The sequence below is a fragment of the Macaca nemestrina genome, chromosome 15 (assembly GCF_043159975.1).
Source record: "Macaca nemestrina isolate mMacNem1 chromosome 15, mMacNem.hap1, whole genome shotgun sequence".
In the NCBI taxonomy this organism is placed as follows: Eukaryota; Metazoa; Chordata; class Mammalia; order Primates; family Cercopithecidae; genus Macaca; species Macaca nemestrina.
This window is the reverse complement of record NC_092139.1, coordinates 23,208,790-23,228,636: the sequence shown is the minus strand read 5'-3', so window position 1 is coordinate 23,228,636 and position 19,847 is coordinate 23,208,790. Positions and strand designations below refer to the sequence as shown.

At 41.3% G+C, this 19,847-nt stretch overlaps 1 protein-coding gene across 3 annotated transcripts in view; it reads right to left on the bottom strand.

Annotated features, from left to right (window-relative positions):
* The window catches only part of LOC105496364 (chromodomain helicase DNA binding protein 6), a 214,516-nt gene that overhangs the window by 175,982 nt on the left and 18,687 nt on the right, over positions 1 to 19,847 (bottom strand). Inside the window, exon 1 of one of the 3 annotated variants that reach the window (XM_071079297.1) lies at positions 2,246 to 2,509. The exons of the other annotated variants lie outside the window; for them this stretch is intronic. The gene's annotated coding sequence lies outside the window, so the exon portion shown is untranslated. Of the gene's footprint in view, positions 1 to 2,245; positions 2,510 to 19,847 lie in introns of those variants that run through there. 3 annotated transcript variants of the gene reach the window in all.

Sequence of the window (19,847 nt, the reverse complement as noted above, 5' to 3'; positions counted from 1 at the left end):
TAATAAAAAATTTGTGTCACTTATTAACAAAATGAAACTTTGCTCTTCTTAAAATGTAGCAATAGTGAAATAATTATTTAGGCAACAATCACCAATGAATGTTCAGTTCAAACCAATTAGCTGAGCATAGTGGCAGGCGCCTGTAATTCCAGCTACTCGGGAGACTGAGGTAGGAGAATCACTTGAACCCGGGAGGTGGAGGTTGCAGTGAGCTGAGATCACGCCACCGCACTCCACTCCAGCCCAGGCAACAGAGTGACAGTGAGACTCTACCTCAAAAACAAAAAAAAAGGAAAGAAATTTTCTATAATAAAAAAATTTATCGCTGGGTACAGTGATGCACACCTGTAATCCCAGCTACATGGAGGCTGAGGTAGGAGGATCACTTGAGCCCAGGAGCTGGATACCAACCTAGACAACATAGCAAGGCCCCCATTAAAAAGAAAAAAAAAATCTACTTTGGGAGGCCACGGTGGGTGGATCACCTGAGGTCAGGAGCTTGAGACCAGCCTGGCTAACATGGTAAAACCCCGTCTCTACTAAAAATATAAAAATTAGCTGGGCGTGATGGCGTGTGCCTGTGATCCCAGCTACTCGGGAGGCTGAAGCAGGGGAATCGCCTGAACCCGGTGGTGGAGGTTGCAGTGAGCCAAGATCGCACTACTGCACTCCAGCCTGGGCAAGAGAGCAAGACTCCATTTCAAAAAGAAAAGAAAAGAAAAGAAAAGGCCAGGTGCGGTGGCTCACGCCTGTAATCCCAGCACTTTGGGAGGCCGAGGCGGGCAGATCACGAGGTCAGGAGTTCGAGATCAGCCTGACCAACATGGGGGAAAACCCCATATCTACTAAAAATACAAATATTAACCGGGCATGGTGGCTTACGCCTGTAATCCCAGCTACTGAGGAGGCTGAGGCAAGAGAGTTGCTTGAACCCGGGAGGTGGAAGGATGCAGTAAGCCGAGATCACACCACTGCACTACAGCCTGGGTGACAGAGTGAGACTCTGTCTCAAAAAAAAAAAAAAAAACCAGAACTTAAAGGCTAAGAGAAACAAGACACGAGAACTCATAACCAATCCTAAGTTTGGCCACCATCCATGAGGAATGAAGAACTGCAGAAGGCCTGTATTTGTAAAACACAAAAACATGAGATACTAGTGGTCTCTGAAGACTGTATGTGAGATGCTTTAAGCATACCTCCTTGTCAGCAGAAATTTTCTGCACATTCCTATGGAGGTGTGCTTTCCACTAAGCAATGGAAATCTATTACCGAAGTATAAACAAGATGTCTTGATACCAAACTGAACTCTTCCAACCTCCTCACCCTTAGGAAAATTATTCGAAGAAACTGACTACTAAAACATGCTTGTAAATAGGATATATATATCTCTAAGAGCTCAGCAGCTTGCCTCTTACTACTTTTCAAGCTTTTCCAACACTCATATATTTTTATACAATCAAAGAAATAATCTTTAGTACAATAAAAGAAAAAAAAACGGGTTTTTGTTTTATTTTGCTTTCTGAAGTACATTTACAGCAATCTCTTCTCCATTTCCACTATTCCCAACTTAGGTCAGGCTATTATCACCTTATACTTGGTATCAGTGTAGTTAAAACATTAACTGAATATATCACAGATTCATAGGTCAAGTGCATCACCAATTTCCTTTCAAAACTTAAGAAAACAGTCTACTGCATGTATAGACAAGGACACTGTTATAATGTTACAAACTACTATTTTTATAAGGGGGTTCAGCAGGCAATACAGGCACCAAAGCTATACAAAGAGTGTTTACTTTTTGCTCTATAACTGTCCTTTGTATCCCTTCTTGTTATGTAAAGAAAATAGTGAATCCAGCCTGGCGCGGTGGCTCACGCTTGTAATCCCAGCACTTTGGGAGGCCGAGGCAGGTGGATCACCTGAGGTCGGGAGTTCAAGACCAGCCTGACCAACATGGAGAAACCCCGTCTCTACTAAAAATACAAAATTAGCCGGGGTGGTGGCACATGCCTGTAATCCCAGCTACTCGGGAGGCCGAGGCAGGAGAATCGCTTGAACCCGGGAGGCGGAGGTTGCGGTGAGCTGAGATCGCGCCATTGCACTCCAGCCTGGGCAACAGAGCCAGACTCCATCTCAAAAAAAAAAAAAAAAAAAAAAAAAGAAAATAGTGAATCCAAAATATTGTACCTTAACAGTATTTTCCCAACAGCTGTCCGCCAAATATATCTTACCAGGCTAAACTCACCTTTCTGTGACTCCCTTCTCTGCTTCACACATCTCTTGATAGGCTCACCCCTGTAATCCTAGCACTTAGGAGGCTGAGGATGGCTTGAGCCCAGAAGATCAAGAACACACTGGGCAACTTAACGACACTCCATCTATACAAAACATAAAAATTAGCCAGGTATGGTGGTGCATGCCTGTGGTCCCAGCTACTTGGAAGGCTGAGGCAGGAGGATTACTTAAGCCTGGGAGGTCAAGGTTGCAATGAGGTGTGATTATGCCTGGGCAACACAGTGAGACCCAGTCTCAAAAAAAAAAAAAAAAAAAAGAAGAAAAAAACAACAAAAAATACATCTATTGAACATGTTTTGTCCAATAATGGTGGTAAAAGGAGACACTATAAAAACAACAATGATGCCATACCTTTAGGTAAGAATGAATACAGTTTTAACATACGATTCAAAATAAGCTATAAGATGAAGTATATTTGGTTGTAGTGAAAGCTAATCTGGGAAATTTATTTCTCTATTGCTCTTATTCCCCCAGGAACAGGGCAGATTGCTCCTAAGGTAAGACAGAAGAGACAACATTATTGCTAGCAAAGTTGAAATTAATTAGCTCTGCCCCCTTTCTGCTGTTAATATGCCAAGCAAAGGTGGTTACTTCCTTGATTAATACAGTAGTAGTAGTTATATTTATCCACACTGATAGATGGCTTTCCAATATTAAAGTCCTTCTAACTCAAAGAACTTATCTTCTAAGAACTTAAAATTGGATTTGTCTAATATTCACTGTTAATAATAATTAAGGTAGAATGCAGCAGCTAACATTTACTGCATTTTGTCTTAATCATCATAATCATCCCATGAGATAGGTACAGTACTATTATTGTTCCCATTGTATAGACGAGGACATTGAAGCACAAGAAGGTCAAGTAACTTGCCAAAGATAACAGATCTAATAAGTAGCTAAGCCAGGATTCAAATCCAGGCAGTCTAGTTGCAGAGTCTATATTCTTAGCTACACATGATATGCCTGCCATAATGAAATAATATCATTATCAGCTGACCACGGTGGCTCAGGCCTGTAATCCCAGCGCTTCGGGAGGCCAAGGCGGGCGGTTCACGAGGTCAAGAGATCGAGACCATTCTGGCCAACATGGTGAAACCCCGTCTCTACTAAAAATACAAAAATTAGCCGGGCGTGGTGGCGCGTGCCTGTAGTCCCAATGACTCAGGAGGCTGAGGCAGGAGAATCACTTGAACCCGGGAGGCAGAGGTTGCAGTAAGCCGAGATCATGCCACTGCACTCCACCCTGGCAACAGAGCGAGACACTCTCTCAAAAATCACCATTATCACCACTTGAAATCTTTAAGGGGCAAACTGAAAAAGTAAATCTATTAGTACCTTCTTCTAAAATCCATCAGTCTCATTAAATCCTGTGAAGAAATATTTAACGAGCATCTGCCGTGTAGCCAGCATTGTGCTAGTAGTAAAGGGAATGCTAGAGAAGAAGAAGACAGCTATTCCCTCAAAACCTTACTGTCGAGGTAGGGACACAAAACATACATGGATAACTAGGAGAGAAAATGTATGTCTTCTCTGTATAAAAGCAACTTCCTCATAAATTCATCCATAGCCAGTCCTCACTTCTTACTCCAGTGCATTTTTTAAGGTACATCACAGTTGACTGTGGAAACACAGAGACAATCTTCCCAAAACCTGTTGGTGGGCAGGGTAGTGTGGGTTTCTAAGGAATAAAAATAATTAAATAATCTCAACTCAATTCAATTATTTAAAAAAAAAAAAACCCTACACCTAAAATGTAGTTAAGGAATCTACATATCCAAACACTAACAAAACCCTGCACCGGCTTTTAAGAAATCAGTCTCGGCCGGGCGCGGTGGCTCAAGTCTGTAATCCCAGCACTTTGGGAGGCCGAGACGGGCGGATCACGAGGTCAGGAGTTCGAGACCATCCTGGATAACACGGTGAAACCCCGTCTCTACTAAAAAATACAAAAAACTAGCCGGGCGAGGTGGTGGGCGCCTGTAGTCCCGGCTACTCGGGAGGCTGAGGCAGGAGAATGGCGTAAAAACCCGGGAGGCGGAGCTTGCAGTGAGCTGAGATCCGGCCACTGCACTCCACCCTGGGCGACATAGCGAGACTCTGTCTCAAAAAAAAAAAAAAAAAAAAAAAAGAAATCAGTCTCATGAAAAAGACAAACATGCTACCAAATGTGATTTGATGCAAGCGCTGATATAACTAAGGAAGAGTTCCAGACACGGTGAGTAGAATTTAAGGAGTAGGCAACTCCAAGGGGAAATCCTTGATAAGATGAATTTTTGGGGTATTGTAAAAGGAAACAATACAGAAATGTGAAACTTTATAATAATTGAAAATAGTAAATCCTGTAACAGGTGCTGAATATTCTATATGCACAAATATGACTCCCTGCCAAACCCCAATACCAATGTAACAGTAGTAGTCTCAACATCAATATTTAATATCCATCTCAGTCTCTATTGTTCTACAATAATGTCCACCAGTAGATCAAAAATTATAAGGCATATGAAAAAGCAAAAGGGGGGAAGAACCCATATGGAAAGACAAAGCAAACAAGAGAGCCAGACTAAGAAAGATGACCAAGATGTTGTAACTGTTGGAGAGGAAATTTAAAATAACAACAATTGATATGCTAAACAATTTAGTAGACAATATGTATGAAGAGATGGAAAACTTCAACAGAAAGATGAAATAGGTGAGAAAGAATCAAATAGAAATGGTATAATTTTTTTAAGTCATCAGAGATTTAAAATTTCCTTTGATGGGCTCATAAGAACACTCTACACAGTCAAGGAAGCAATCGATGAAGACAGGTCACTAGAAATCACCCAAACTGCAACAAAAAAGGGGAAAAAGCAGCGGTGGAAAACACAGAAAGAAGGCGGAGAGCTCTGGGATATGATCAATGGCATCATATACATGAAACTGGAGTCCTAGATGGCAGAAGGGGATAGAGAGGGGAATGAGGCAGAAACAGTATTTGGTAGCAGGTAAAAAAAGGCTAAGAATTCTCCAAAAATAAAGTCATCAAACCACAGCTCTAAGAAGCTCAGAGAACCCTACAGAATAAATACAAACAAGTAAGCACACAAATAAATATAATAAATACAATAAAGAACACATATCTAGACATTTTACAGTTAAACGGCTAAAAATCAAAGTTAAACAGAAAATCTTAAAAGCAGCCAGGGGGGGAAAAAGACATAACCTCGGAAGAAAAAAATTAAAATAAAAAATTCACCAGACTACTCATCAGAATTCTTGCAATCCAGAGGACAATGTAGTAGTAATGAACGAAAAAATAAACACACCTCACAACCCAGAAATATCTCCCCAAAATGAAAGCAAAATAATGAGTTTTCAGACAATTAAAAGCTAAGATAATTCAATGTCAGCATACCTGCACTACAAGAAATGGTAAAGGAAGTTCTTTAAGTAGAAGGCATATGACACTGAACAAAAATGAGGACCTACATAAGAAGTGGATACCTCCAGAAATGGCAAAAACGGAGGTCAATGCAAGATCTTTTTTTCACATTTTTAATCATTCTAAAAGATAACTGCCTAAAGCAAAAACAGTAGCAATGTATTGTAGAGATTATAAAAAATATAAAAGTAAAATGTATAACAATATCATATATGATGAAGGGGAAAAACTGGACATATACTGTATTGTTAGGATCTCATACTATATGAGAAGTAGTATAATATGGGAAGGTAGGTTGTGATGATGTATTTTGTAAATCCAAGAACAATCACTAAATTTTTATAAAAAGGCATAACTAATACATCAATTATAGAGGTTAAATTGAATTTTAAAAAAACCCTCAACCTAAAAGCAGGAATAAAGAGGAAAGGGGGAACAGGTCAGAGACAAATAGATATCAATTGGCAAGATAACAGACTTAAATTAAACCATATTAATAATTATGTTAAATGTAAACAGTCTATACATACAGGTTAAAAGGCTGGGATTATCACAATACCCAGTTATATGTTTCTATGAGAAATCCATTTTAAAGACATAGATAGATTACAAGTAAAATGATGGAAAAAGATACACCATGCACACACCAATCAAAAGAAAGCTAAAGAGGTTATATAAATATCACACAAAATAGATTTGAAATAAACAGTGAAAGCAATAGAGACATTCCATAATGATAAGTGAGCTAATTTATCAAGAAGATATAACAATCCTTAATATGGATGCACCTGACATTAGAGCTTAACAGCATACAATCCAAGAACTGCGAGAACTGTAAGGAGAAATATACGTATCCATAATTAACAGTGGACTCAACACACTACTTCTGGTAATCCATAATGTGTAGAAAAAAATTTCTATCTAGAAGATGAGAATAACACTACAACCAACTTTACCTGATTAATATTTACAGAACACCCCACCCTACAAGACCAGAATATACATTCTTTTCAAGCGAATATGGAATGCTCACCAATATGGCCTATATTCTTAGCCATAAAACAAACCTCAACAAATTTGAAAGAATTAAAATTCTATTATCCAACTACAAAAGAATTAAATTTGAAATTTACAGAAAAATATCAGGAAAATCCATAAATAAAAATAAAACACACTTCTAAACAATATATGGATCAAAAAGGAAGTTAACAAGGGAAACTAGAAAATACTTTGAATTGAACCAAAATCAAAGCAACATACGAAAATTTATGGAATGCAACTTAAACAGTGCTTAGAGAAAAGTTTATAGCACTAAAGCTTATATTAGGGAAGAAGAAAGACCTCAAATCAATTAAACTTCCACCTAAGAAACTAAAAACGGAGACCAAATTAAACCCAAAGGAAGCAGAAGAAATCATAATGAACAAAAATCAATGAAATTAAGAACAGAAATATAGTAGAGAAAAGGAAAGAAACCAAAGCAAGTTTTTAATAAACCTCTAAGCAGAATGATCAAGTAAAAAAAGGGAAAAGACACAATTTACCAGTATTAGGACTCAAAGAGGAGACATCACAAGGTATATATTAAAGGATAATAATGGAATATTATTAGCAACTTCCTGTATATACATTTGAACTTAGATAAGTTGAATAATTCCACAAAAGTACAAGCTACCAAAGCTCACTCAAGAAGATATAGAGTAGCTGGGCGCGGTGGCTCACACCTGTAATCCCAGCACTTTGGGAGGCAGAGGCGGGCGGATCACCTGAGGTTGGGAGTTCAAGACCAGCCTCACCAACATGGAGAATCCCTGTCTTTACTAAAAATACAAAATTAGCCAGGCATGGGGGGCATTCCTGTAATCCCAGCTACTCAGGAGGCTGAGGTAGGAGAATCGCTTGAACCCGGGGGGCAGAGGTTGTGGTGAGCCAAGATCACACCATTGTACTCCAGCCTGGGAAACAAGAGTGAAACTCCGTCTCAAAAAAACAAAACAAAACAAAACAAAACGAAACAAGAGAACTCGAACAGTCCTTTATCTATGAAAGATGGTAAATTTACAGTTAAACGTCTTCCAACAAAAACTCCAGACGCAGATGACTTCACTGGTGAATTTTACCATATTTAAGGAAGAAATAATATCAATTTTACATATACTCTTCCAGAAAATAGAAAAGGAGGGGACACTTCCCACCTCACTTTATGAGGCCAGCATTACCTTGACATCAAACGCAGCAAATACAAGAGACCATCAACCAAAGACAAAGATCAAAACAAGCGACATTAAACTCCTTAACAAAATACTAGCAAATTGAATCCTGCAATATATAAAAAAGATAATGAGAGACAGGACTAGCTGGATTTCCTAGGCTGACTAAGAATTCCTAAGCCTAGCTGGGGAAGGTGACTGTACCCACCTTTAAATATGGGGCTTGTAACTCAGCTCACACTTGACCAATCAGGTAGTAAAGAGGGCTCACTAAAATACAAATTAGGCTAAAAGCAGGAGGTAAAGAAATAGTCAAATCATATACTGCCTGAGAGCACAGGAAGAGGGACAATGATCGGGATATAAACCCAGGCATTTGAGCAGGTAGTGGTAACCCTCTTTGGGTCCCCTCCCATCGTATGGGAGCTGTGTTCACTCTTATTAAATCTTGCAACTGCACACTCTTCTGGTCTGTGTTTGTTCTGGCTCGAGCTGAGCTTTTGCTCCCCATCAACCACTGCTGAATGCTGTTGCAAGACCCACTGTTGACTTCCACCCCTCCGGATGCGGCAGGGTGTCCGCTGTGCTTCTGATCCAGCAAGGCGCCCACTGCCTCTCCCAACTGGGCTAGAGGCTCGCCATTGTTCCTGCACAGCTAAGTGCCTGGGTTCGTCCTAATCGAGCTGAACACTAGTCGCTGGGTTCCACGGTTCTCTTCTGTGACCCACAGCTTTTAATAGAGCTATAGCACTCACCGCATGGCCCAAGGTTCCATTCCTTAGAATATGTGAGGCCAAGAACCCCAGGTCACAGAACAAAAGGCTTGCTGCCATCTTGGGAGTGGCCCACTACCATCTTGGGACCTCTAAGAACAAAGATCCGCTGGTAACAATAATACATCAAGGTCAAGTGAGATTTATCCTAAGAACGCAAGAGTAAGTCAATCCTCAAAACATCAATCAATATAATTCACTGTATGAACAGACCAAAGGAAAAAACCCCATGGTCATCGCGATACACAAAAAGCATGTAACAAAATTCAAAATCCATTTCTGATAAAAAAAGCTCAACAAATTAGGAACAAAAGGTAACTTCCTCAACTTGATAAAAAGCATTGACAAAAAACGTATAGTTAATGTGACTGAATTATTTTCCCTTAAATTCAGGAACAAGACAAAGACATTTAATCTCATCACACTGATTCAATATCATGTGAGGAGGAGGGATCCTAGCCAGTGCAATAAGGCAAGAAAAAGAAACAGAAGGCATAAAGAATAAACAGGAAGAAATAAAATGGCTATTTGCACTTGACGTAACTATCATAACACAGAAATCCCAAAGAATCTATAAAAAGAGCTTCTAGAACTATAATTTAATAAGGTCATAGGCTGTAAGATTGACATATAAAAATCAATTACATTTCAACATACTAGCAAGAAACAACTGCAAATTAACATGTTTTAGTACCATTTAAAATAGTATCCAAAAAACATACTTAGAAAAATACTTAGAGATAACTCTAATTAAGCAGAGCCTTGTAATTGTTATAAACTAACTTTAAATGGGCCAATCTCTTCTGTTACAGAAATACTATGGGATAGCCTAAGTAGCCTAAACCTTCCAAATGAGCTGATTTATTTTCTTCTTATCTTTGAGGTGAGAAGAAAATAAGTCAGCTTATTCAGGATTTTGGAATAATAAGCAAGCCTTTCAGATGAGTAGAGGGTCTCTTCTCTCATGCTTTTCATTGACAAAGGTTCATCCCAAGAGTTTACACTGTAAGGTTAGTATCTTGGAACTAGGAAACAAACAAACAAAAAAAATGAATGCAGCCTCAGAATATTAAAAGCTTGCAAAAGTAAAGTTCCCTCTGGCAAGTGGGGAACTGCTCAGCCTGAAAACTGACAAGCTTTAATACTCACTCCCCAAAGCATGTCATAATGACATTAATGCTGTACAAAGGACAGCCTCCTGTTAATAATGCAGTGCCACATCTAACTGACCAGAGGTGGACTCCCTAACCCAAGAGCAGTCAATGCCTGAATGGGCCAGCAACTGATGACATTTCTGTGGTGAAAAACAAACAAACAAAAAAATCCTGCTGGGCAAAATAGATTCTCTCAAATTTGAAATGGAATGTACCAAAAGAATAAAGCATTAGGCAACAGGAGTAAACGCTGAGAAGTCATGAAATTCAGAGAGCCTGAAGGGGCCATGAGGGAGGGACCTTGGGCATGGAAAAAGTAAGAGGGAGCACAGTGTGTAAGCAAGCAGAAGCTATAAAGTAGAGGCAGGTAGCAGCAAGTAGGATGAGGAAGCCAGTAGGTGGGAAAAGAAGGGTGAGGTTGACCCACAGGGAGTGAGGTAAATGGCAAAATCCTATAGAGACTATCCAAGAAAACCTGCTTACGAAAGCCCCTGGAGTTGTCCTGGATCCAGCAGGATAAATGTGTTAGTCATCATCTATTGCCACAATAACGCTGAACAACAGACCACAAAATCTCAGTGTCATACAACAATAAGAATTTTATTTTCACTCAGGCATCTGAGTTGCGCTGGCACTGCTTTAAGCACAGGTCGTCTCGGGTGGCTCTGCGGTATGGTCTCACAATGAGAAACAAGCTGAAGAGGCTGCAGCGATTCAGGGTTTTTTTTCTCACAGTCATGGCAGAGGCACTAGAGAGTTAAGCCCATCAGCCCAAGCATCCTACTAACCTCTGCTTTTATCTTGTCCACTAACATCCCACTGGGCCAAAGTAAGTCATATGCCCAAGCCCAAAATGAAGAGGCAGGGACAAAAACCCATCTCCCATGAGGTTATGGCAAGGTAAAGATGTAGAAAACTACTACAGGAGAGTGAAGAATTGAGACCAATGATTCAGTCTCCCACACCACTCCACACCACTTCTCTAAGCTAGTCAGGCCTCAATCTCTGTACCCTGCAAACTGAAAGAGTCTAACTAAACACAGGGATCAAGAAAATTTTCTAGGACCAAAGACATGCTACCCTAGCTCCCACTCTCTAATGCAATGTCATCTAAGGACCCTGATCTCCTCTTTCTCCCCTTACAGGATATGGTCTAAAATTATTTTGTTGAAATATTTCTAATCAAAAGGTGATGGGGGGACTCTTAAGAAAGCCAGGAGATTGAGAAGCCAAGGTGGGCGGATCACTTGAGGTCGAGAGTTCAAGACCAGCCTGACCAAATTGGAGAAACTCCGTCTCTACTAAAAACTAAAAAAATTAGCCAGGCATGGTAGCGCATTCCTGTAATCCCAGCTACTCAGGAGGCTGAGGCAGGAGAATTGCTTGAACCCGGGAGGCAGAGGTTGTGGTAAGCCAAGATTGTGCCATTGCACTCCAGCCTGGGCAACAAGAATGAAACTTCATCTCAAAAAACAAAAAAAGTCAAGAGACACGTCTAGAAAATACGGCAGCAACCATTCAAGGATTTTCACAGATGGAAGGTGCCGATAAAACATACAGACTACCCTACAAGGTATAAAGAATTTCAAATCAGACTCCTGTGAATCCAAGGGTCACAGGTTCCCAATATCCAAAGCTTTTGAATACTATCAGCACTTTTCATGGTTAAAAAAAAAAAAAAATTTCTAAGTGGTATTCTCTACCTAATTTCTTTTTTTTTTTTAAAAAGGAGATGAACCCCACACACAAGAAAAGTGGGTAAAGTCAAATCTAAGTATAGAATAGAATGAAATGGTAGAAAACAAAATAGAAAAATTTGGAAAGTTAACACATTTAATTTGCTAGAGTAATAGGTAATATTTACTGTCTTAAACAGAGAGTCTTTTGAGAAAAATAGTTTTCCTCAAAAATAAGTAAAATCTGGATACACTTTTGAACTATGATCCGTTTCAAACAATGAATTTACTCCTTTTTAAAAGAATTAACAATGACACAATAGTAGTACTTCATTCAAAGACAACGAGTACACATATTCACACAAATAGAAACTGGAGCTACAATGCACACTACATTTGCTGCTGTTCAAAGATTTAAAAATGCCTGTTTCTGACCTAGACTATCCTGGCAAAATCTAATTAGTGGTCAACAAATCCATGACTAAGGGAAGAAACAAAAAGGCAATGGACGGCACTGGCATTAGCAGGGATGCAACATGAGAACACCCGGGAATGCTGTGAATTCCCAAGATTCCCTGTTTTACAACAGGCTGGGTCTAATACCAGTGGGTGTGAGTTAACATACCTTAGTAAACTCTGTGACACACACCATTATGATAAATACTATTACACTGAATATCAAAGATTTCCAGTTCTCAGGTACCTAAAACATGCCTCATCTGCTACCACAGAATTCCTATTCATGTAAAAACAAAAGCAGTCCCTCCAAAATTCAATATAGGAAACAATTTAAGAAGTGACTATGTAAAAGCACTTCCTTAAAAGACTTCCTTAAACAAGAAAGAAAAACACCTATCCCTCCACCCTCTTTGTGGCCATCACAACAGAAAAATCAAAATACAATCCTTCTACAGAAAACAATTTCTTGCCTCCAAGGAGAAGATTCAGGCATTTTAAAACAGTTCTTTGGTATCCAAATGTTTTGATAAGGAGAATGCCAAGGCTGTTTAGTAGCTCAATCAAAAAGCGAGGGGTGGGGGTGGTTTAAATACTAAAAGAGGGATATGGTTTGTTCAGCACTAGAATAAACTTAGAGTTATAAAAGTTATGAAATTATCTCCCTTGTGATGCTCACTGGCCTTTACAGTTTGGTTTCTTTACTTCTTAGTCTCTATTTTCAGCATTAATTTATGAGAACACACAAGGAATTAAGCTGTACTGCCCAAAGGGTATGTGTATGCACAGACCCAAGCCACTAAGAACTCAGAGATGGCACTTTAAAAGAAAGCCCAGCACCCACATAGGTCCCACACGACTTCAGCCTACAACACTGCTATCTGCTGATATTGCAGCTCTTCTAGCCTGTTCTTCTCTGGTGACAACCCCCGAAAAGCCCAACTCTTATTATAATAAGTTTTGAAACATGGGTGTTATGAGCTGCAGTGTCTGACTCCCAAATTCATATGCTGAAGCCCTAACCTCTCTTTTCTCAGCATGTGACCATATTTGGAGATAGGGTCTTTAAAGAGGTAAGTTAAAAGGAGGCCATTAGGGTGAGTTCTAATCCAATATGACTGGTGTCCTTACAAAAAGATGAGATGTGGACACAGACAAGTACAGAGAAAAAGGCCATGTGAGGATATGGTAAGAGGCAGCTATCTACAAGCCAAGAGAAGAAAGAAGAGACCAAACCTGCTGACATCTTGATCTTGGACTTCCAGGCACCAGAATTGTGAGAAAGTAATTTCTATTGTTTAAGCCACCCAGTCCATGGTATTTTGTTATGGCCCTAGCAAACTAATGCAATGGAGAACAAATTTTGCTAAAAAAAAAAAAAAAAAAAATTCCCATGATCAAGATGAGATGCTACTTCTAAATCTACCCTTACAGGATTTTTGATGGCTTAATGTAACACCTCAATTCATCTCAATTATTAAAAAAAAACACCACATTCATAACAAGCATTCTTACGGTTTTTATCTAACCTCATAAAGGTCTTCCACAATATCAATAGTAAAGCACTGTTGGAACCTTTTTCCCTAGCTGAAGCAATCACCAAAATTCACTTCCACTCTTTGCCTTCTCCACTATGGTATTTTCAAGACCATATGCTAAAGTGGTCACATCCCATGGCTCCATCCTAAGATGGAAGTCAAACTTATTTGCCAATGTTTTCCTCAAAATTTCTTCCCAAAGTGATGTTTTTGGCATTCTTACACCAATCTAAAATCAAAGTACTGATACTGCAGGTCTCTGAAGACACTGCTCTGCTTCACACCTCCACATCTGTGCATGAGCCCTCTGACCATCTGGAAAACTCTCCTAATAATCCCTTAAGAATCAGAAGAAACTCACCACCTCTATAAAGTCTTTTGAAAACCATTTTCACCACCTAAAAGATGACCTACCACCCACTGTGATTATTTGTGCCAGAAACAGTAAGTTCCTCTGCAAAGCTTCCTTGGTCTGTCTTGCTCTCTACACAGCCCTTCCTACTTAATCTGTAAGGAACACTTGTTTCTCTGCTTAATCTATAACTAGCAAACCTCTCACTCTGTAAACAACCCTTCCCACCTAGTTGGTAACGGACAGCCTCTCCCTTCCCGCCTAATTGGCCTTATTCAATTTCAAACACTAGCCAATTGGGTCAGCTTAGACTGTGCGGTAGACTCCAGCCAATGGGGGAAAGGACACAGAAACAGGAACTGTTAGGGATAAAAACCCCTGCCCAACCCCGCTGGGTGTGCTCTTGCGATCTGACAGGTGCAGGCAGCACTCTTCCATACAAGTAAATGTGCCTTGCTGAAAATTTTTCTAAGTGCTGGTGTGTGTGTGTCTGTGTGTAGCACTGATGAGCACATGTCTCTAACAATTTGGGGGATCGTCCGGGATCCCATTCTCCTCCAGGGGAGGAGTCTCTGATCATCTCTTGGGAGGAGATGCATCCCTTGTTGCAGCGGCCTCAGGGGTGAGGGATTGAGACCCACCTGGTGTGATGAATAAACCCAGACTCTCAGCAACGCGGGAGGAAAGAGCCTACAGATACTGCAGTGACCTGGTAACTCTGTAAACATACCAAGGTAAGAAAATCCATGGGGGCAGTGAAGTACTTCCTGGGTGGTCAGGACACCCTGGAAGTTGACAGTGTGTGAATGAGACGCACAATTAAGTGTGAAGCAAGTGTGTAGTCCGGATTTGCAGTTCTGTGGTCACCTCATACAGCTTAAGGCGGCTTTCCTATTGGGGGTTTATACCGACCCACCAATGCTAAGAGGTACCTAAATTGCCGCGAGGGAAGTGGCCAAAGAAGGACGAAGAGAAAGCAAAGGAGTGCAGGAAACCTCCAGTGTGGGGGGTAGAGCCTCCAAAGAAATGGTGCAAGAAATCGCTAGTAAGAGAGCTTTAGCCCCACACATGCAGGAAACTCAGGGAAACGCCTAAAACTTCCAGGATGGGAAATAACCCCAAGCAGGACAGGGAATATAAAGGACAAGACAGACAGTAAAATTCCCTCTAATAGCCCTCTAGGTCTCATGTTAAAATACTGTAAGGATAATGAAAGGACCAAACATAAGAAAAAGCAACAAATGATAAAATATTGTTGTTTTATTTGGACAAAAGAACCCATCCTCTAGGCCGGGCGCGGTGGCTCAAGCCTGTAATCCCAGCACTCTGGGAGGCCGAGGCGGGCAGATCACGAGGTCAGGAGATCGAGACCATCCTGGCTAACACGGTGAAACCCCGTCTCTACTAAAAAAAATACAAAAAACTAGCCGGGCGAGGTGGCGGGCGCCTGTAGTCCCAGCTATTCGGGAGGCTGAGGCAGGAGAATGGCGTGAACCCGGGAGGCGGAGCTTGCAGTGAGCTGAGATCCGGCCACTGCACTCCAGCCCGGGCGACAGAGCGAGACTCCGTCTCAAAAAAAAAAAAAAAAAAAAAAAAAAAAAAAGAACCCATCCTCGAATGCTTTTTTTCTTTTTTTTTGGCCAAAGTTTGGGTCAAATGAGGAATGGATTTGTCAACTTTTAATAGAATATGTCAATGACAAAAGTCCTGTCTCCCAGGAGGAAACAGATAGCCCTGTGCTGGTGGCAGGGGCCTGTCCTCCTCTACCCCCTAAAAGCTACAGGAAATAAGCCAAAAGCTACCTCCCCTGAAAACAGAATCCCTACCCTCAAGCAGTCTAATACCACATGGGACCCTCAGACAACCCTCCCCCACCGACCACTCTGCCCCAAGCTGAACACTCAGTCCCTCCCCCACATAACACTGCCCCGCGGGCCCCGTCACCCCACATTCCCACTGGGCAGTTGCCCAAACATGCCCCTCCCTCGGGGAAGCTCCAATGAGAAATAGAACAATGCCAGAACAATGCCACAGGGACACTCACAACTTCCCTTTCCCCTCCTCCTCAAAGGACTCTACCCCAACCCTTTTTCCCTTAAGAGAAGTACCATGTGGAGGAGGGGGAATTGGCTTTTGTAAATGCCCCCCTTAACTAGTTCAGAGGTCGAAAACCTGAAGACGGAACTTAAACCACTATTAGATGATCCTTCTGGGGTCACGGATCAAATTGACCAATTTTTAGGACCACAGGTATACACATGGGCTGACCTAATGTCCATCTTAAGTACTCTCTTTTCTGGGAAGGAAAGAACCATGATCCGCAGGGCTGCTATGATAGTCTGGAAGCGCGAACATCTGGTCAAAATATCCCTGCAGCAGAACAAAAATTTCTGGCCCAAGACCCACAATGGGATAATAACAATGCAGCCCACTGAGAAAACATAAAAGACCTTAAGGAAACGATAGTTAAAGGGATGCAGGAATCAGTGCCTCGAATCCAGAGTATTTCCCGAGCATTTAATATACAGCAGGGAAAAGATGAAGGGCCCGTGGAGTTTTTAAACAGACTCAAGGAACAGATGAGAAAATATGCAGGCTTAGACACAGAGGATCCCCTTGGGCAGGGGATGTTAAAGCTCCATTTTGTTACTAATAGTTGGCCAGATATCATAAAGAAATTACAAAAAATAGAGAACTGGAAATGGAAAGATCGGCCTATAGAGGAACTTTTGAGGGAGGCCCAAAAAGCATATGTAAGAAGAGATAAAGAAAAGCAAAAACAAAAGGCAAAAAATCATGCTGTCCGCTTTACAACAATGTACCAAAGGGTCCAAAACCTGTAAAGAACTTAAGCCCCTACTCACTAGGCCATATAAAGGGTATGAAAAAGCAAAGCGAGGAAACTTAAAAATAGGGAGAGAAAAAGGGCAAAACAAATGTTTCAAATGTGGAAGAATAGGTCACTTCAAAAGAGAATGTCCTGAATGGGAAAAGGAAAAAGAAAGAAGTCATCCCACTTATGGCCTTCAAGGAAAAATAGGGAGGTCAGGGGCTCTGTTTCTTTTATCTCAAGTTCCACTAAGAGCCCCTGATAAATTTAGAGGTGAGACCTAAACCTGAACTGCTCCCCGGAAAGACATCAGCTTATCCCTTATGAAATGCTTTATGGGTTGCCTTACTTAAATTCCACTAATGACTTCCCGACATTTGAGACAAAGGATCAGTTTCTTAAAAACTACGTATTTGGTCTGTCTGTCACCCTTTCCTTTCTCAGGACTCAAGGCCTCCTAGCACAAACCCCATCCCTCGAATTCGCAGTTCACCAACACCAACCTGGAGATCACATCCTTATCAGAAGTTGGAAAGAGGGAAAGCTCGAACCCACCTGGGAAGGACCTTATTTAGCGCTCCTAACGACTGAAACAGCAGTCTGAACTGCTGAGAAGGGGTGGACCCACTGAACCCGAGTCAAAAGGCATCGCCCTCTCCAAAGTCATGGACCGTCATCCCAGGACCAACCCCCACAAGAGTAACGTTAAAGAAAAAAGCCTAATCTATGTATCCTTTTTTTTCTCTTCCCTTTCCCTTAGCTGCCCTACATCTCATTATTGATGTAACCACATAACAGTCACCGCAAATCACTACTTTTGATGCTTGTCTTGTCATACCTTGTAGAGACTTGCAAAGGCAAAGGCAGCTCTCTACTTTGCCCTTCTTGGAAATTCTCAGACTGGGCAGATTCTATTAACTGGGCAGCTCCCTTAGACTTGGGATATTATTTTAAAAATTCTGTTAACTGGGAATCTCGTTCTCCGAAAACAACTTCTCTGCTGTAGCTGGTCCAATGTTCCTATGGACTACCAAAAATCAGGGTTGGACCTCCCCAACGAGTCTCTGTGTATCCCTAAAACTATACACTCGTTTAACTAAAGGAAGCCCCCCTGCCAAATGCCAGCAAAACCAATGTAATCCAGTACAAATTTCCATTACTATCTCAATTTCCCAAAATTCCTCCCCTTCATTAAGTCGTTTCTTTGGTATGGGAACAGAGGTCGCAGGGGCAGACTCTATAGGATTTCTCAAAATGAGTTTCATCGCCTCATCATTCCTTCCTCCCTCTCCTTCTAAACCTTCTAATCAAACTACTAGTCTCTCCCTACAATGCAATGGCTCCCAAAGTAGCCACTGTAGAAGTTAAAGATTTAAAACCAACCCTAGCTATTGAAACAGGGTACCAAGATGCAAATGCCTGGCTGGAATGGATTAAATATTCTGTCCACACACTAAACAAAAGCGACTGTTAATGCTTATGCAACAGGCAGGCCAGACACCCAAATCGTCCCCTTTCCACTTGGATGGTCCTCTGACCAACAGGGTATGAGCTGTATGGTAGCTCTCTTCCAAAACCGCACAGCTTGGGGCAATAAGGCATGCCGAACTTTCTTGCTGTTATTCCCGGAAGTTAAAAGCCCTGCAGGTAAGCCCCCAAGAGCCATCTGTCCTCCACGTACCAATGTCAGTTTCACCTCATGTCTCTCACAGCAAGGGGAAAACTTGGCATTCCTTGGAAATCTAGCAGGATGCAGTAAGCCTAAGCCTTTTTGGGAGCTAACCAATCAGTCTGCCCTTGTTCATCCCCAAGCAGATGTATGGTGGTATTGTGGTGGACCACTATTGGGGACTCTGCCAAGTAACTGGAGCGGAAATTGAGCCCTAATTCAGTTGGCCATTCAGTTGGTTGGCATTTCATCAACCAAGCAAAAAGGACAATCGCAAAAAAAAGGAATACCCCCAACGGGTCCTTAAACCCTCACATTTATATAGATGCCATTGGAGTTCCACGAGGAGTGTTAAATGAATTTAAAGCCTGAAATCAAATAGTTGCAGGATTTCAATCTATATTGTTCTTGTGGGTAACTATAAACAAAAATGTAGACTGGATAAATTACATTTGCTATAATCAACAGTGGTTTGTCAATTTTACTAGGGATGCCATTAAAGGAATAGCTGAACAATTAGGCCCTACCAGCCAAATGGTTTAGGAAAATAGGATAGCCCTGGACATGATATTACCTGAGAAAGGTGGGGGTCTGTGTCATGATTGGGGTCCAATGCTGTACTTTTATCCCTAACAACACAGCACCCGATGGAACAATTACAAAAGCCTTACAGGGCCTTACCACCCTAGCAAACGAATTAGCCGAAAATTCTGGAATAGATGACCCCTTCTCCGGTCTCATGGAAAAACGGTTTGGAAAATGAAGGAACTCAACCTCAATCTTTACCCCCCTTGCAATTGTTATAGGTATACTCATTCTTGTAGGTTGCTGCACCATACCTTGTGTATTCGTGGATTAGGGCAAAGGCTTATAAAAAAAGCCCTCACCAAAACCCTTCTTGATTCTCCCCCACCCTATTCAGATAAGTTCCTACTCCCAGACAACCAAGAGGAGCAACAAAGCCAAGATATGTTACAAAAATTTGAAGAGGAAGAACTATAAACTCAAGAGGGGGAAATCTGCCAGACACAGTAAGTTCCTCTTCAAAGCTTCCTTGGTCTTTCTTGCTCTGTACACAGCCTTCCTGCTAAATCTGTAACGAACACCGTTTCTCTGCTTCATCTATAACTAGCAAACCTCTTACTCCGTAAACAACCCTTCCTGCCTAGTTGGTAATGGACAGCCTCTCCCTTCCTGCCTAATTGGCCTTATTCAATTTCAAACACTAGCCAATTGGGTCAGCTTACACTGTGCGGTCCAACTCCAGCCAATGGGAACGAACACAGAAACAGGAACTACGTAGGGATTAAAAACCCTGCTCTACCCTGCTCGGTGTGCTTTTGTGATCGGACAGGCACAGGCAGCACCCTTCTGCAGAAGTAAATGTGCCTTGCTGAGAAATTTTCTAAGTGCTGGCTTTTCTTTGCGGCACTGAGTACTTGTCTGTAACACTTGTGTCTGTCTCCTTCAATA